This window comes from Leucopleurus acutus, assembly GCF_964270905.1.
Source record: "Leucopleurus acutus genome assembly, chromosome: 10".
Classification (NCBI taxonomy): Eukaryota; Metazoa; Chordata; class Mammalia; order Artiodactyla; family Delphinidae; genus Leucopleurus; species Leucopleurus acutus.
Window position 1 is genome coordinate 44446323 of NC_139153.1, and position 19686 is coordinate 44466008.

At 41.7% G+C, this 19686-nt stretch overlaps 1 protein-coding gene across 1 annotated transcript in view; it reads left to right on the forward strand.

The window, feature by feature from the left end:
• The first annotated feature begins 6666 nt into the window (after positions 1-6666).
• The window catches only part of MYRIP (myosin VIIA and Rab interacting protein), a 218966-nt gene continuing 205946 nt past the window's right edge, over positions 6667-19686 (forward strand). Inside the window, exon 1 of the mRNA XM_082848766.1 lies at positions 6667-6739. The gene's annotated coding sequence lies outside the window, so the exon portion shown is untranslated. The remainder of the gene's footprint in view (positions 6740-19686) is intronic.

A 19686-nucleotide genomic window follows, 5' to 3' on the forward strand; every position in this document is an offset into this window, starting at 1 on the left:
GGCTCCTGTGGGTATCGAGCCCGGTTGAAGGCTGGGGTCTGCAGTCGTAAGCAAAGCGGAATGTCTTGGTGGGACCTTTAGGAAAACTATGGAAATAAATGAAGACCACCAAATGAGAACAAACAGAAGCTTTTTATTTAGAGATTGTGTTTGGCAGAAACTCAAAGGCAAGCAGGGGACTAGGAAAGCTTTATAATGAAAAAGAGGGAAGCCTTCACTCATGCTCTGATTGGAGGCTGTCGGCAGGGGGAAGCTGGAGGTAGGTTAACTAGGAGAAGAGCAGCCTATGTGATTGGTTTGGGAGCATATTTGGCATTCTCTACTTAGTCTTAATTGGAAACAGGGACAAAAAAAAATAAGGAAGCTGGTAGCCACTGGCCAAGTCCACTGAGGGCTGATTGCTGCAGAAGATGTGGTCTGTCTTCCTGAGCTGGTTGCTGGAGAGGTCTTGGGTCAGAGTCCTGTTGCCACACATGGTCTGGCTGCTGTCCATTTGTGTATTCAGTCTCTCAGGGGCTCAACTCTACTAGCCCCTTCTGCATTCAGGGTCCACTTCAAACGTTCTTTTGCTTCCATTTTCTCATTACCCTTCCACATTTCTGAAAGGACCAAGAAACGATTTAGTCCTGGATCCTTGGGAGAACGAAGTAGTGTCTTTCCAGGGTACTCACATTGCTTCCAAATTATTCTCTTCCTCTCCTGGAAGAGAGAGTGCTCCTTCTTTTTTTCCTCTCTTCCTACAGAGTAGAAACTTCCCCTACATTATATCCTCCTTTCCCTCACCCTTACTTAGGTTTTTATGTTCCACGTAAAATCCACTTTTCTGTCTCCTGGAGCCAGAAGCCTCTTGGCTCTTTCTTAAAGGTGGTGGTGCTGGTGGAGGGGGGGATTGCTGAGCGGAGGAATATCCTCAATGAACTGGTAATATCATTGCAAAGAGCATAGAGATTCTTCACTTCTTGAAGGAACTTTAAAATACATGAAAATTCAGGTCACCTGATGAAAAAATATCAGTATGAATATTCAGCACACACGAAAGCCTCTGAACATCTTTGAATTGTAAATGGTGGTGTAAATTTTCTCTGGCATCTTCATTCATTCAGTACGTATTCATCCGGCACTTCCTTTGTGCTAGGCTCTGTCCAAGGCACTTGGAGATACCTGTGAACAAAACAAAGAACTCTGCCCTCCCATAGCTTATGTTCCAGTGGGGGAAGACAAACAATAAATAGGAAACAGAATAAGAGAGTTAATAGTGTGTTAAAGGGTGACAAATGCTATGGAATAACGAAAATGCAGAGCAGGGTAGGGAGGATCAGGCAGAGGGAAACAGGGCAGCCTCATCTATTTCCTTTTCTTTGGTGATGCCTGACTTTGCCATGTCAATAGCAACGTTATTGCTAAGCCTCAGTGAATAAGATCAAGATAATTAAACCAAGCCCCAGGGTTTCAGGATTGTTATAAAGGAGATGCACACTCACACACAGGGCCCTAAGTTTCTGGGTATTACTGCTAATTTTATTAATCCTTAGCACAGCTGCAGTCTGAGTCGGCTGCCAAGGATTTGAACTGGTTTGGGATTCAGAGAAGCAGTGTATCTGATTTGGCTATAGAGGTTATTACCAAGTCTGGGCTTTATTGTAGGCACCCGATTTATAGTAAGAAAAATCGTAACAGGAGAGAGTCACAAATCAAGACTCTGTAAGTCAGTAGTCACCTATATGCCCTATAAAATAATACTGTTATTATCATCATCTCTCAGCAGCATCAGGATCCCTTATTAGATGCCCTAGTCAGTGTAATGACAAAGTTTCTATTATTACATCTACATTGTCCTTCCAAGATAGAATCCACTTTATTGCAGAAAGCAGCAAAGCTTCTTAAAAGCTGTTATTTTGTAGGAAACAAATAGCTGTATAATAAAATATTAATTCTTCTAAAAAAATGGAAATAGTTCTAAAAAATAGAAAAATACTGTAGATAATAGAAACAATAAATTCTTTTATCTGCATTTCTATTTCTATTTAGTCCAGTATGATCTGTTTCATAATTTGAGATACACATTTGGTCATATGTCTTTTATTTTTCTAATTCATCACTGCTGAAGAGCAGAAAATCCAGGATTTCCATTTTGAAGTTTTCCCCTGCCTTGAGTTGTCCAAAGACATGAGTGTTTACTTAATCCAGTGAGGTCCATCTTGTTTCCTCATTCAACAGGCAAACTAGATGTGTGTCGTGGTCCTCTCCTCTTCTGCTGTCTCATGGTAGGGCTGTGTGTGAATTGGCTTGTACAAGTTTTTGTGTGAATGTAAGTTTTCATTTCTCTAGGATAAATGCCCAAAGTGGAATTGCTGGGTTGTATGGTAGGTCTGATTTTCGTTTAAAAAAACCCAGCCAAACTATTTTCCAGAGTGGTTGCACCATTTTACATTCCCACCAGCACTGCATAAGTGATACTGTTTCTCTGTCTTTTCCCCAGCATTTGGTGTTTTTTATCTTACCCGTTCTGATAGGTATGTAGTGATATCTCATTATAGTTCTAATTTACATTTTCCTAATAATGTTGAGCATCTCTTCCCGTGCTTATTTGCCAGCTGTATATACTCTTTGGTGAAATATCTCTTGACGTCTTTTGTCCATTTTCTAATTGGATTGTTTGGGGGGTTACACTGTTGAATGTTGAGAGTTCTTTATATATTCTAGATACAAGTCCTTCATTGGATGTTATTTGAAAATATATTACCCAATATATCATTTGTCTTTCCATCCTCTTAATAGGGTCATTCACAGAACAAATGTTTTCAAAAATTTTGATGAGGTCCAATTTTTCAATTTTTCCTTTTACCCATTTACTTTTCATTTAACACATAATTATTGGCTGTCTACAATTTATCAAGATAATGTTCCAGGTGCCCATAGGAAACAAAGATGTGATGTGGTCCCAATTTCAACACATTTCCAGTCTAGCTGGGAAGACTGGAGATGTACCCAAATATTACATAAGAAGTGCTAAGTGGCATGGAAGAGGGAGAGATACATTTTTTTAAAAATCAGATATTATGTTTCAGCTGATAGGGAAGTAGTGGGTGAAGGTCTCACGACTTCTATGCCAGAGAATGCCACAAAATGGCATAGAAATTTCCCTTATAAGTCCATTTTTCAGGTTAAAAATTGTAATTTTTAGATAACTAACATATATTAAATCTCATTATGTGCAAAGCAATTTCACATGCATTGTATCAATTAATAACAATCTTGTATCAATTAATAACAATAAAGAGCAATGGAGAGGATTACACCATATTTTACATGTAGGGAATCTGGGATTCAACAAAGTTAAGTAACTTGCCCAAGGTCACACAGACAGGAAATGGTAAGGTCAGACTGGTACCCCAGTCTTGTGATTAATGCTCTTTTAATTCTACCCAGAATCCTCCTGAGACATGTCCTTTTCCTGCCAGTATAAATTCATCAATCTTATGGCTAAGAAACAGACTGTCTGAGTCACATTTTAAAAGAAAACACAAGGGACTTCCCTGGTGGTCCAGTTGGTAAGATTCTGTGCTCCCAATGCATGGGGCCCAGGTCTGATCCCTGGTCAGGGAACTAGATCCTGCATGCATGCCGCAAGTAAGAGTTCGAATGCCTCAACTAAAGATCCCGCATTCCACCACTAAGACCCAGCACAGCCTAAATAAATAAATAATTTAAATAAAATAAAAGAAGACACGATACATTTCCTTGGTGCACAAAAGTCAATGAGCTCTTCTTGATAAAGGAAGGATCCATTAAAACTCTTACAGAGATCAAGATCACGCAGAAAATAGAAAAGCAAGCACAGCCTGTGAGTCATGAGGGGCCAAAGAAGGGGTAGATATTGCTGGAACTCTGTAAAATTTTGCTGGATGACAGCTCAGGATGGAGTAATCGTGGAGGGAACATTTTAGGTCATATTGTTGTCAGCTCATTGTTACCCAAATCAGCTTCAAGTGCAAAACTTTTCATGGGGAATGTTTAAAAAAATGAATAATAACTCCGGTGAAGAACAAAAGCCTCTTTCTGACCTAAAGGATGACAGATAGGGAGCTGGGGCTCTTTCTGACTCATAATGTCTCTGGATTTCCATCTGTACTTTCTTCCTGTTTTATTTGTGAACTTGCCCAAATCATTGAACTATTCTGTATTTATTTGTCTTTCTTTTAAAATGTTTATAACTTAGGGAAGATGTTAGGACCTTAATTCTGAGTCTGTAAAGAGGTAAATTTATATATTAGGTCAGTTTTGCAAACACCTGTATGATGTCAAATAACCTTTGAACCCCGTCCCCATTTTTGTCATGATGCAGCCACTGGCAGGCCGCATGTGGAGAGTAATCCTTTCACATTCTACATGCCAAACTTCACCCTGATGGCCTGGGATCCAGCTGCAAAAGCAAAGGTCTTCACAGTGTCTGGACATGAATGAACATGAGCATTTACATGTGGCTTAGCAATGACCAGTCATGAACTACCTGCAAACATTTGGGCGAACTTACTTCCAACACTGTGTCCATCTCACTGACCTTGCAAACAATCAGAATACCCAAGTCTCAGACTGCTCACGGGGTAAAGGATGACTGAAAGAGGGCAAATAAGTCTTCTTGGGCAATTTAATTTGCATGCTGGGAAAGAAAAGACTGCCTCATTCTTGGATCCTAACCACTGAGAAGACAAGCCTGAAGGTGGAGGGGCCACCATGGAGTAAGTCAGCTTAACAATGAAGCCCACAGAGGAAAGCAGAGAGGAGAGGAGGAGCGAGAGAGGAGGGAAGGGGGAGGGAGGAAGAAAGAAAAGGTGGGGGCTGAGATTCCAGTTCTATTGATACTTCTGACGTCACTTGAGAGCCCCTGAATCCATCTGTGCCTGAAGTTAGACCTACCATTTTGTATAACAAAAGGTAAAAATAAGAATATTAGAGAAATACATTTGGTTGTAGATTCTCTCTAGGAGGGTACGCACGAAGGTGAAAAGCAATGGTTGCCTCCAGAAGAGAAACTGAGAGGCTGGGAGACAAGGGTGGCAGGGAGACTTGCTAACCGTGTATTCATTTGCGCTTTTAAATTTTCGTACCACTGCCAATGTTAATCAAGCACAGACAAATAAAGTTAAAATTGAATGTAAATAAAATAGAAACAAAACACAAACTTTCTTCCACTTTAACCAATTTGCGGATAATAAAATCGCCTTGAGAGGAAACCAGATCTTTAGAGAAATCAACTCTTTACCTTCCAAGTTCCCTTCGTAAATGTTTTTTCGTTTTTGCCTTTTTGGCTGCTGCCGACAGATCAGCAAATGAACCGTCCATTTCTACTGCGCAAATTTACACGGAGAGAACAGCCTCAATCCATGGTCCTGAGAGACGGTTCCCAGGGTTTTAGGAATCACCCATGTAGCTGTATTCCGATGGCGCGACTTCCGTCCTGCAGCGAAAATTGATAATGTGCTTCCACAGCCGAGTTGTTAGGGCTGAGGCAGTCCGTTTTAGAAAGATTCTGGGCCCTGTGTCCTGACGGATGCAAACGCGCAATGAAGCGCTGGCCTGAAGGGGAACCTTTCAACTCCCAGTCCTTCTTCCGGGACCCGGAACTCCAGGCAAGAGCCCGAATGCGGTCCTCACTGGCAGCAATCTTTGGGCGTCCTTGTGACAGCGCGGGCTCACTAGTCGTGCCGTGCGGCAGCGACGGGGGCTTTGGGACACTTGGGAGAGCAGTAGCCTGGGAGATCCAGCTCTCTGAGCCAAGAGCGAAACCAGTCAATGTGTGTTGAACGAAGGAGTGTCGTTAGCACAGTAAATTCAGGAGAGGACGAAAGGAACCCAGACCAGGGGATGGGTCACCACGGTGACTTTAAATAGCCACGCACTATTAAGTGAGGAAGAGCTGTCTTTGGAGACACGCCGGCTTCGGTGAGGCTGGGGAGGGAAGGCGCCCACACTCCGGAAGCCAGGCCGGCCCCGGATTCGGGTTACCAGGCATTCGGCTGTCAGGGACGGTCCGGGCGCCCGGGGCGCAGGGGCAGGGAAGAAAAACCCTTACTTCAAAGCTGGTAATGACTTGAGGGCTCATCTGGCTACCCTGGAGCCGGGGCCTCGTCACCGCACTGCGCCTCAAGGTAGAGCCGAGCGCCGGGCGCGGGTCTCCGTCCCTGGCGCGCTCAGCCCCAGCCCCGCCCCCTGCCGCGCCTCGCCCCGCCCCTCCCGCGCGGGCCGCCTGCGCGCGGAGGGGAGGGCCTGAGAAGCCCGCCGGGCAGGCGCCCCCGGCCCCAGCACGGGCGCGAGCGCGCGCCCCCCTCCCACCGGGTGCCCGGCACTCGCCCCCGCTCCGGGCGCCTCTGATTGGTCGTCGCCCTGGCCGGCAGGTGTCTGCAGGGGCTGCGTCCACGCTGGCCCTGGCTGCCTGCGGCGCGGGCGCCTCCCTCGCAGCCGCTGCCGCTGTCGCGCTCCCGCCTCCCGCGCCCGCTCTGGGCTCCCGCTGCGGTTACGCTTCTGGCGGCCGAGCCCCCGCAGCGCTGCAGCTCAGATCTGGCGCGCCTACCGCCCCGTGCCCCTGCCTTGCTGCGCGCTGCTTCCTAATCCACGCGGCGCTTTGCGGCAGGTGCCCCAGGCTTCCCGAGGCGCGGTGGCCTGAGAGCGGCCGCCATCGATGACCCCTGCCGCCATCGATGACCCCGGTCACGGACCTGCTCCAGCCCGGCCAGCCCGTGTGAGTACCGTCCCCTCCCCTCCGGCAGCTTTGCGGCACTCTCCCCCCGTACGTTGCCGCAACTTCGGGGGTGGGTGTATGGAGGTGTCTCTCGTGTCCCCGTACACCCCGTGCCCGTCCTGAGCCAGGGCCCCGGGGCACTGCCAGTCCGCCTCTGCGGAGGGTCTTGGGGGGTCATCGAACTTGCTAGGGGGTCGTCGCAGAATCGGAACCGCCCCTTTCTCCCGCTGCCGGGGTCCGAGCTCAGCTCTGCGTTTCCTTCGCGGTTTGCGATTCCACTGGCCGCGTAGATCTTGGGCTGCGCTTCACCGCGCACCCACTACGCTCCTGGAGCGCCGGCTGGGCGCCTTAAACCATCAGGTAAGCGCCCGGAGCAACCCAGCGCGACGGACTTGATTCTTTCCCACTCTTAATTTCTGTAAAATGGGACTAATCAGGGACTCGTTCAAGGTCACGGCCGGTGCGCAGGACTAAGAATCGGAGTCGGCAGCTTCTGGCCGGGTTCTAGGACTGCCTGGGGAGGAGCGGCTGTTGCGGGGTGTGAGGTGCTCACTTCAGCTTCATCCTGGTCTCCCCCTTCCTACTCCCTCCGCTCCAACTCCGCTGCTTTTTGGTGAGGTCGGGAGCCGATTCTAAGGTACCCTTCAGAGGTTTGGATGTAGCCGCGGGGTATCTTCGGGGAGCGCGGAGCGGAGCGGTTCCTCATTGGGAACCCGGGGACCTGCAACATTTGCAGCATCCCTTCCATTCCCCGTCACTTAATTTACTTATGTCTCCGCAGGGTAGGGGAGTTTGCTAGGCGCCTGCTCTTGGATCAGTCCTGTTCCGTTTCCTTCTCCCAAATAAGCCCTGTCCCCAAGGATAAGTAAGTATCCGAGAGACTCAGACTGCACACACCACTTTGGGCCCAGGGACTTCCTAAGAGAAGCAGTAAGCTCTGGGTTGGCTCCTATCTGATCTTAGAAAATGCCTTAAGTCTGGCTTTATTTCTGCCCGCTCCACTCCCGACCCCTTGACCTGGAGGTTTCCCACTTTCCCAGGGGAAGGTGGAATCCAGTCCCAGAATGTGTGTGAATGTCGCCAGACGTGACTCATTTACTCCAGATCCTTTGAGGCAGCTCTTGTGGGGCTGTGGGCGGTTCTCAGAGTTTTGGGCTGGGGAGAGGGTCGCCCCTCCTCTTTTGGCATTATCACCCTGCCCCTCCAACTCAGCCTCCCTCGCCCCAACTCAGGGATGAGATGACCACTTAGATAGTTTTGTGATGTCTGACAAACATCTTTGAGCCTCAACTTTTTAAATCTACAAAATGGAATAATCCCTGCTTTTAGTCTTCCGAAGGCAGTTGGGGTTCAGGGTACGTGATAGATGTGAAAGTAGAGGACAATGGTCCAAGAGGATGGGACCTGAGCTGTGGGTGGAAATGGGGGTGATTTAAATATATTTTCACAGCAACTTTGGGACTGTATTCTCAGGTCTAAAAATCCCTCTTTCCAAACAAATTTAGTTTGGTAAGACTTTGAAAATATTATTTTCCATCTTCCTGTTGATGTTCCTTGCCTGCCCATGGGCAGCCCCATCTCTCCTAATTACCCCCACCCCAGCCATCACATCTGTGGTTTGTCTTTGTGGGCTGAAAGCTAGCTGTCTTTATGGGGCTGGGGGCTGTCTCTGTGGAGTTGGGGGTTGTGTCTGGTGGTGGGGCAGTGTGTCTGTGTGTGTGGGGCTTGTCTCTGTGGAGATGGTGTGTATCTCTTTGTGGCAGGTTCTCTCTGTGGTCTAGGTTTTGTGTGTGGAGGAGGAGGGGGAACTGTCTGCTCCAGGATCTGAGAAAGTAAACTGTTAACCACCTTCAGCAATTAAGCTAACGGTGGTATCGACTGTGTCCTGTCTCCTTCCTCCCTGTCTAGAGAGACAGAAGGAGAGCTCATCTGTGGCCATGGCCCTTAGAGCAATTGATACACAGACTGAAATACCTTGTAGAGAAGAACTGGGCATGCCCCTCTTTTTGCCTTCCTGGTTATTATTGTTTGTCTCAAAGGCAAGTTAAGGAGGGTTGACTGACTGGTCAGACCTTTGAGTTATAACATCATCCCAGAAAATTGCACAGATCTGAAGTGTGCCCTCAATGGATTTTCACAAACTGAACATACAAGTAACAAGTGGCCAGATTAAGACCTAGAATATTCCCAGCCTCCCAATTACCCACTACAGGCACTATCACACCCCCCCCTCCCCTGAGGGTAACCAACATCCTGTTTAGTATTGTCAGGTGTGTTTTATTTTTTGTTACTATTATTATCATTTTAGTTTCAAAGCTAAAATGAAACTGCTTGATGTTTTTCACTTTTTTATATATGCAAACCAAAGGTAGTTATACCTAAGCCAGTCCAGAAAGCTAGAAGGAAGAATTTGGTCTTAAGATCTGGCCGAAGTTGTCCAGATCTGGTTGTCCCCCGAAAATCTGATCATCAGTTCTTGCGTGATGTAACAAGTCCAACCCCAGATAAAGCATTGCTGACATTGGAGGCTGGTCTATTCATAGAGTGTACTTGAATAATGCAAATCTGAAATAGTGTGATAATAAAATATGAATGAGGAAAAGACATGAGTGAATTCTTCATTTGACATATAAAAATAGAAGTATTTTGAATTCCTCAAAGTTAAAAATTGGTAGAGAATCACAGAATTTTAAGGCTGAGCGAATTATGAGCTGTTTGTGCTGTTGCCACATGGTGGCGCCACGTTGGCTGGATAACTGAAATACCCACTATCCTTTCCCAAGTCCTCGGGAAGGAGTCCCAGGAATAAAATTCAACAGCTCAGTATCTCCAAAAGTGATTTCCAAACACTGTGGTTTTTCCAGTGTCTGGGAGGCAGGCCTCCCCTCTGGTGCCTGCTACTAAGTCCATGGATAGAACCCTATCCCAGCTTTTGAGGAGGGTGGCTTGCGGGTTAGAGGCGGGTATATGTTGGAGGTGAATGGAGCTGAGACACCATTGCCTTCTCTTTAATAATATGGAGCTGTGGTATGTCCTTGGGATTCTAAAGAGGTTAACCGAAAAGCTAGCTTAGGTCTGTTATGATCCTTTTGGTCTCATTTTACCCCAGAATCCTTCCAAAGGTGTGAGAGAAGGAATTCTCTTTCCTGAGGTAGGTAGCTCTCTTCACAGAGCACTGTTCATGGTGAACTTGGAAGAATAAATAGACCTGGGTGTAGCCAAACTGTTGCTAGAAGAAATGCCCTGTGTTCCACAGAGAGGGGGCCAAGTCACAGGGGAAACCACCAGGGGTGGGAGTGTTATATCCAGCTGTGGAGAGGGCTAAGCAGACCCATCCAGTGCCCTTCTCCCGTCCATCACCTTTTAACTGTCAGTGTGTCTGAGACACTGTTTAGAAGTTTGTATTTGTGTTATGGCTGCCATGCCTTTGATTGCTGAGAGTGTTGAGTGTTTGCATATGCTGGACACTATATATATATATATATATATATATATATATATATTCATTTAATGTTCTAAACAGGAGGGTGACTTTCCCATCTTATAGATGAAGGAACTGGGCCTTGACAATTAAGCACTCTAAGTTTACACACTATGTGAGCCAGAGTGAGGACTGAGAGCCGGTCTCTCAGATGGCTTCCCTAGCTGAGTTGTACCCTCTGCAGGGTGCAAGGAGTCTTGCGTAATTCTTTTGTCCTCCCTGAGACCTAGTATAGCACAGTACATGTAGTAGCTACTTGAATCGAAATCTGTGATTGCCATAAATAGAAAATTCTCTGCTGAGCAAGAGGGAAATCCAGACAGTGAAGGATGAGAATTTGGGGTTGAGTCCATGCAGCCTATAACATTGGGGCTGAGTGTATGCCCATCAGAATGTGTAGTCTCATTTTGTGTTTAAAATTTTATGTAAATGGGAATAGAGTCACAGACATAGAACACAAGCTTATGGTTACCAAAGGAGAAACTGGGCACAGGGGGAGATAAATTAGGAATTTGGGATCAACAGATACACACTACTATATATAAAATAGATAAACAACAAGGATCTACTACTGTATAGCACAGGGAACTATATTCAATATCTTGTAATAACCTATAATGGAAAAGAATCTGAAAAAGAATATATATATGTATGTATAACAGAATCACTCTGTTGTACATCTGAAATGAATACAACATTGTAAATCAACTATACTTCAACAAAAAAAAGAAAGATGCTCTCAGAAGAACTTCATGTTTACCTGGAAGATTGAAGGGTGGAAGGAGGAAATGCATAGAGGGCTAATGGTATACACCTTTTAATAAAATGACATGTAAAAGACTAAACAGTAAACAGATACATTATAAAAATTGTTATGTAAATGGAGGCTTGCCACTGATTTTTGTGATTTGCTTTTTTCACGCAACACTGGTTTTTGACATATGTTGATAATTGTAGATCTAGTTGATTCATTTTACTGTAGTCTTTGTTTGTTTACTATTACGGAGTTAATTCCCCACTGAAGGTCAAAATGACGTTTTTACCTTTTGCTATTACAAAAATATTGCAAGGAATATCCTTGATAGGATCTTGTAGAAATGTATAAGAGTGTGTCTAAGGTATATATCCCCAGAAGTTGAGTAACTGGGTAGTAGGACTTGCATCAACATCTCATGTTTGTAAATTTTGGAGGTTAATCCTTTGTCAGTTGCTTCGTTTGCAAATATTTTCTCCCATTCTGAGGGTTGTCTTTTGGTCTTATGATTTCCTTTGCTGTGCAAAAGCTTTTAAGTTTCATTAGGTCCCATTTGTTTTTATTTCCATTCTCTAGGAGGTGGGTCAAAAAGGATCTTGCTGTGATATATATCATAGACTGTTCTGCCTATGTTTTCCTCTAAGAGTTTTAGTGTCTGGCCTTACATTTAGGTCTTTAATCCATTTTGAGTTTATTTTTGTGTATGGTGTTAGGGAATGTTCTAATTTCATTCTTTTACATGTAGCTTTCCAGTTTTCCCAGCACCACTTATTGAAGAGGCTGTCTTTTCTCCATTGTATAGTCTTGCCTCCTTTATCAAAGATAAGGTGACCATATGTGCGTGGGTTTCTCTCTGGGCTTTCTGTCCTGTTCCATTGATCTATATTTCTGTTTTTGTGCCAGTACCATACTGTCTTGATTACTGTAGCTTTGTAGTATAGTCTGAAGTCCAGGAGCCTGATTCCTCCAGCTCCGTTTTTCTATCTCAAGATTGCTTTGGCTATTCAATATCAAAAAAACAAACAATTCAATCCAAAAATGGGCATAAGACCTAAATAGACATTTCTCCAAAGAAGATATACAGATTGCCAACAAACACATGAAAGAATGCTCAACATCACTAATCATTAGAGAAATGCAAGTCAAAACTACAATGAGGTATCACCTCACACCAGTCAGAATGGCCATCATCAAAAAATCTACAAACAATAAATGCTGGAGAGGGTGTGGAGAAAAGGGAACCCTCTTGCACTGTTGGTGGGAATGTAAATTGATACAGCCACTGTGGAGAACAGTATGGAGGTTCCTTAAAAAACTACAAATAGAACTACCATATGACCCAGCAATCCCACTACTGGGCATATACCCTGAGAAAACCATACTTCAAAAAGAGTCATGTACCACAGTGTTCATTGCAGCTCTATTTACAATAGCCAGGACATGGTAGCAACCTAAGTGTCCATCGACAGATGAATGGAAAAAGAAGATGTGGCACATATGTACAAGGGAATATTACTCAGCCATAAAAAGAAATGAAATTGAGTTATTTGTAGTGAGGTGGATGGACCTAGAGTCTGTCACACAGAGTGAAGTAAGTCAGAAAGAAAAAAATACTGTATTCTAACACATATATATGGAATCTAAAAAAAAAAAAGGTTCTGAAGAACCTAGGGCCAGGACAGGAATAAAGACGCAGACGTAGAGAATGGATTTGAGGACATGGGGAGGGGGAAGGGTAAGCTGGGACAAAGTGAGAGAGTGGCATGGACATATATACACTACCAAATGTAATATAGATAGCTAGTGGGAAGCAGCCGCATAGTACAGAGAGATCAGCTCGGTGGTGTGTGACCACCTAGAGGGGTGGGATAGGGAGGGTGGCAGGGAGACACAAGAGGGAGGAGATATGGGGATATATGTATATGTATAGCTGATTCACTTTGTTATAAAGCAGAAACTAACACAGCATTGTAAAGCAATTATACTCCAATAAAGGTGTTAAAAAAAACCAAAAAAAAGCATCTCTATGTTACTTCAACTCTGCTAGGTTTTGCAAATGGCCCTCTGAAGCTGTTGTACCACTTAACGCTCCCACTAGCACTGTCTTGGAGTTCTTCGTATCCCAATATCTTTGGCTGTGTCTGACATTAATCAGTTGTTTTAATTTTGATTAATCTGATAAGCATGGAATGTATTTCACTGCTTTTACTTTGCATTTCCCTTAGAGATCTTTTAAAAATATATTTTGATTTTCAAGTTTTCCTTTCTATGCATTGCCATTTTTTATGAGATAAAACTTTTAGATCTTGAAACTCATCTGAAGTTTATATTTCTGTACTGTGTGAGGCAGAGATCTAATGTTTTCCATATTGAAAACCATTACCCCATTATCATTGAATGAATATTTATTTTCGCATTTATTTTGCTGTCATATACCAATTTTGGTTATAGTTTTGGATCTGTTTCTTAACTCTGTTCTGTTCTATTAATCTTTTTGTGATTCCTGAGCTAATACCACTTTCATTTAGTTATTAAAGCTTTGTAATAAATCTTCCCTTCCTAGCCTTGTTCTTCAAAATTGTCTTGGCTATTTTTGACCCTTTAGGCTTCAACATGAATTTTAGGATCTATCCTAAACATCACTTCCTATGAAAAATACTGTTATCAAAATTTGGTAAAATAGAAAATAAAATGTATTTTCTTGTTTCTTTTTCTTCGAATATAGTGCTAATCAAATGCTTTCATTTCCCATTATTTAGTGTGAATTTTTGGTCCCCATTTTAAGTGGATTTACTTTAAGCGACTCTTCTCTCGTACCAGATATCCTTGAATAATAAGGACCAGATGAATATAATTCTTTTAAACACAAATAAGATCTTTTTTTCCCACTCAACAACATATAAGCAGCGTTAATGTCAATGATCATTCTTCTGTGTCATTATTTTTATCCTCCTAATGATCCATTTCATTTGTATACCATAATCTATTCAACAAAATCATTCTTTTAAAACATTAAGCACTTTATACTTTTTATTGTAACTTCATCTTTGCACACATTTTTATTTTCTTAGGACGAATTACTTTGTCAAAATTTACTTACTATTATTTAAATTTTGGATACATATTGCCAAATAATCCTCCAGGAAAGTCTATAAATTTATATTGCTCTTGGTAGTGTATGAGTGTGCCAGATCCCCATGCCTTGCTAGTGATAAACATAATTATTCAACAACACTGTCAATTTCATAGGCAAAGGGAAAAAAAAGAATCTTATTTTTTACTTTGCTTTTCTTTTCTAGTGGGACAGAATATACCTTCATGTTTATTCATAGCCCACTTCACTAAAGAATTTTCCATAAGGGTTGTTTCTCTTTTACTTTCTGTGAATGAAACTTGCATTATCACTCAGTGTTTTTGAGAGAACTATCAGATTGTTTATATAGATTATGTTCATATTTTTAACTGTTAAATATTACTCTATCATATGAAAATACCATTTTTATTAATCTGCTACCTCCATGATGGACTATAGATTTTTTCTGTATTTCTTCTGTGGCTATTACGTAGATGTATGCAGTAAACATCTTTGAAATGTATTTATGCACATGCAAAAGAAATTCTTGAGGATGTATGCCCAGAAGTAGAATTTTGAAGGGTCATATTTTACATAAACTTACAACTTGACCATTTGGTGCCAAATTTCTCCCAAAGTGGTTATACTCAAACATCCCTAGCAGTGTAACATCATAGTATCTCTCACTTTAAGGAAACAATAATACTAGGGAAGGAGGAACAAAGGTGTTAGAGTGAAAAGTACATATGTGTGTTTGTGTATATATAAATATCCTTAAGTTCATTTAGAAAGCTCAGGGTTTTTTTACCTTTTCATTTCGAATCTTGCATCATATGAGTGATTAAGTGTATAAATCATAAACATCACGTAAATATTTACTTGGCTTAGGAGAACTGGTAAGAGTTTAAGTAAAAGGTGAGCGATTTTATAGTGCCTTTATTCAGGGCAGCCTTCAAGACGGGGTTAGCACATGACAACCAGAAAAGCACCTCTACCCAGCTCTGCGCCTCCCGACCCAGGGCAGGGGTTCTACCCTTAGACAATTGTTCCTTTTTATCATCTTCTCTTTTACAATTTAGAAGACCTTGGTTGGTATAAGTCCAAGGTAATAATGTACCATTAACACCCTCTTGCGAATGACCGTATGCGATCAATTGCTAGTGATGGTTAAGACCAGAACAGCATGAAACCACCAGAAGGTTATTGGGGAAAAGGCTCAAAGATGGACTTGTTTGGGGACGGGCTGGATTCGTTACTGACAGAAACCTCATTCACTTCAGACTTACTCTGAGAATCAATTCTGCATTTGTGTAAAGAGAGTAAGAAGAGCTTTATGAAACTGCCTAAATGCTGTATGAAAACTGCTTTCAGCGTTGTATTCAACCATGTGTTATTTGCCCCCATTACCTTTCCTAGGTAACTGTAAGTTAAATTTTTTGGTGTACATTTATATATTATCAGCTGGGGAAAGAAAACCATTCTGTGGAAAGTCCTTTTTTGGCTATGATTTACAGTGTAATGCCACTGATGTGACAGATATGTGATCTGCAGCTGGGATGCACAAATCCATTCTGTGGGCTGACAGTTTAATCTCTCCGAGCAGACACTTTGGAAAAGAACACAAGACATGAGAGAGAGGAACGGGGGTGCCTACAGGACAGAGGTGCTCATGGCCCCAGGATCTAGCGTGGCTATTTGCCAAAGTCCCCAAACAATCCCATACTGACTCATGGCTCAGAAAACTGTCATCCTATATGGTTCTCCCATTTTGGTATGAAATGTAACTACCTCAGAGTATACAGGGTCACTTTCTAGGCTTCAAAGCCTGCATATCACTGGAGAAAAGGAAAATGACCCAAGCCCCTTTATGTTATCTTTTTTCTGAAGATAGTCCAGTCTGCATACGCAGTGCTTCCAGCCCCAAACCTCTTCCTAACCTCCTCTTGAAAACCTTTGTCTCAATCATCATTTCACTTTATTTGTGCAGCTCCAGCCTCTGAAAATCTGGCAGGTTCTGTTTTTGTGTTTGTGTTATATAAATGTGGTTTTGTTGTTTTGCTTTCTTTGAAAAACAATTTATTGATCAGTAGGGACTTTGATTTACTAGAATGACATGTAACCAGAATATTCGAGATTAGTCTCTTTCTTTTATGGCTGATTAGAAGAAAAAATTTTAAATGCTGTTTTAATGGAATCCTTGATTAAAATCTATTAGAAATCTGCCAGTGGGTCTTTCAGCTCCACGGTCCACTGAATGTCAGGTGCCTCTCCCAGGACTGCAGCTCTTGCAGCCCGGGTGCTTGAATGCCCGCCATCCCCCAACCATCCTCTGTGCTCCCAGATCTGAATCCTTCCTCCCACGGCTTCCAGGTACCTTACGCTTGCTCTTCCCACTGCCACCACCCCTGCTTTCTGCCTCAGTTCCCCTCCCCTCAGCCTGGTGCTGATGGTGGATGCCGAAGTAATGCTGATATTTCCCCTTCTCTTTCATAAATGATCCAAAAGCAACAAAGAGAATGAGAAACAAAAAAAACCAAACACCATTTCTGGCAAATTTGGGAGATGGTTGGAATTGTTTCCCTCAAAAGATGGAAGAGCTGCCAGAAGAAGAGAGATCAAGTGGCGGTGCACGGGGAGAGGCATGGAGCTGTGCTCCGCGTGTTGTCAAGAACACCTCTTGGGAAGGCAGGGGCTCTCCTGGGGTACAAAACCCAAGTCCCTTCTATGCCCCAGTGGGATGAGGAAACCTGCAGAGGCGGCCACCGCTTCCCTCCTTAGCTCTTGGTCCATCTCACCAGAGTTGTTACAGGTTCTTTTTAGACTTTCCAGAGAACAACTTTTCACTTTCTCTTCTTGGTTGTGTCATTCTTTTTCATTTTACTTAATCTCTGTTTTCATCCTTATTATTTCCTTCCTTCTACTTTCTTTAGCTTTATTCTTTTTCTCACCTCTTCAATTTACATGATTACTCATTTAATTTCAGCCTTTCTTCTTTCACGTGTATGCTTTTAGTGCAATAACTTTCCCTCCAAGTGTTGCTTTAGCCATATTTGTATTCCACATGTTTTGATATGTAGTGTTTTATTATTGTTCACATGTGAGTTTTTAACATTTTCATGATGATTTCTTCTTTGACTTATGACTTATTTGTAATCTTTTATTTTATTCTTTAATTTCCAGAACCTTTTAGCAATTATTTTTCTATTTTAATTCTATCTTTATTTTAGTTTAATATTTTTAATAATATCTACTTTAATTTTCTATTTACTATTTTAAAATATTTTTTCTATTTTAAATTTTTTTCCATTTTAAATATTTTCTATTTTAATAGTGATTAGAGAATGTGATCTACATGATTCCATTTCTTTGAAATTTGTTGAGACTTGTTTTATGGCCTGGTACATAGTTTTCACAAATGTTCTGTACTTCCTTGAAGTTACTGGTTTGCAGTGATCCATATATGTTCATTAGCTTAAACGAGTTAATTGTGTTATTCAAATCTTCCATCTACCTTCCTCATTTTTTTGAAGTTCAATTAATCAGTTATTGAGGGAGAAATATATAGAGGTGAATTTTTCAATTTCATCTTGTGCTTCTTTCAGTTTTTGCTTTGTATATTTTGAAGCTGTATGTTATTAGATGCATTCTAGTTTAATTTTTTCCTGGTTAGTCAAATATATGTCATGATGGAACGACCCTCTTAATCTGTAGCACTGCCCTTGTTTCTAGGTCTGAGAAAGACAAATATCACATGATATCACTTATATGTGGAATCTAAAAAATAAAACAAATGAACTTACTTACAAAACAGAAATAGACTCATAGACATGGAAAGCAAACTTATGGTTACCAATGGGGATAGTTGTAGGGGGGATAAATTAGGAATTTGGGATTAATGGATACACACTACCATATATAAAATAGACAGATAAACAACATGGATCTACTGTACAGCCCAGGGAGCTTTATTCAATATCGTGTAATAAACCAGAACCTGAAAAAGAATATATGTGTGTGTGTGTGTGTGTGTGTGTGTGTGTGTGTAACTGAATCACTTTGCTGTTCACCTGAAACACTGTAAATCAACTATACTTCAATAAAAAATAAAAATAAATAAGTTAAAAAATAGATCTGTTTCGGATAGAGCTATACCAATTTTTTTTGCTTAGTACTTGCCTATCTTATTTTCTTATCCTTTCACCATCAACAATTCTGTATATTTTTATTCCATTTGTGAAACTGTTGTAAAGAGAATAAATTTGCTTTTTTTTCCAACCTGTAAGTTTTAATGTGAAAGTTATGTTCATTTATAGTGCTACTATTAATATATTTGGATTTATTTTATCATTTTACTTTCTTCTCTTTCATTGTCCCACTTTTAATATACTTACTCTAATTTCTTTTTGTATTAATTTAGATTCTCTCTCCTACCCCACATTACATGTCCCTCCTCCACTTATTCAAAAGCCTTACGCTCCATTTCTATTTTCTTGTGTTTATTATATGGTTATTTTAGCACACATATTTACCTTAACAAAATCCAAACTGAATCAATCATTCCTGTCCTCCTGAGCAATTCAAGGACTTTATACTTAACTCTGATCACCCCTCTACCCAATTTATATGTTAACATTGTCTGGTGTTTTAGTCAGACTTTTTAAAACCCCATCTATTTATTTTTTTCCACATAGTAAGCAATTTGTTGACAGTATGATTCCACTGTCTTCCAATTTCCATTGTTTCATTTAAAGAATTTATCTAACAGTCTGATTGTTGTTCTTTTGTAGTAATCTGTCTTTTCATTCTGGGGGATTTGAGCTTCTTTTCTGTGTATTTGTTATTCTGAGTTTCACTACAATGTATGTAGAAATGGGCTTCTTTTTAATCATCCCCCTCAGGATTCCCTGGACTTTTTAAATGTGAGAATTGATGTCTAATCAGTGTTCTGGAAAATTCTCAGCCATTATTTCTTTGAATATTGCTTTTCCTTATTCTCTACTCCTGAAACTCTGAGCAGATATGTGGGACCTTCCTTCTATATCATCTGTGTTTTTAACCTCTCTTCCATGTTTTACTTCCTTTCTCAGTACTGCATTCGGCTTCTTATTTCAGCCCTGTCTACCAATTCACTAATTCTTTTCTCTGCTGTGTCTATTCTGTCTTTTAAACTCTCCACTGAGTTTCCATTAACTTTTTCAAATATGTGTGGTAATTTTTATAGTTTCTTGTTCATTAGTTGTACTTTGATAAACTCTTATTTCCTTAACCATAACAAGCATACTTATTTGAGGTTTTATATAAAATAATATTATTATTAATAGGAACTTAGCAATTGGAAAAGACTGGTCAGGCAGTTTACTTCTGGGTTCCTTATTAATGTGGAATAAAGTGATAGAACAAACAAGGGGCCAGGTAGGGGGTCAAGCCCTCGAACTAAGACCCTCCCCATCCAGAATTTTTACCCACCCCCATCATAAGGTGCAAGAGATGTTTGTGGGCTTGAGCGATACTGAGCTTCCTTGGACATCCTCAGCCTCCTCAGTGAGGACCACTGGGTGTCCCGATCCCTCGGAGTAAGTCCGCCCCTACTCAGTGAACATCAGTAGGAGCCCCGCACACTGGGCGATCATACTGACTCT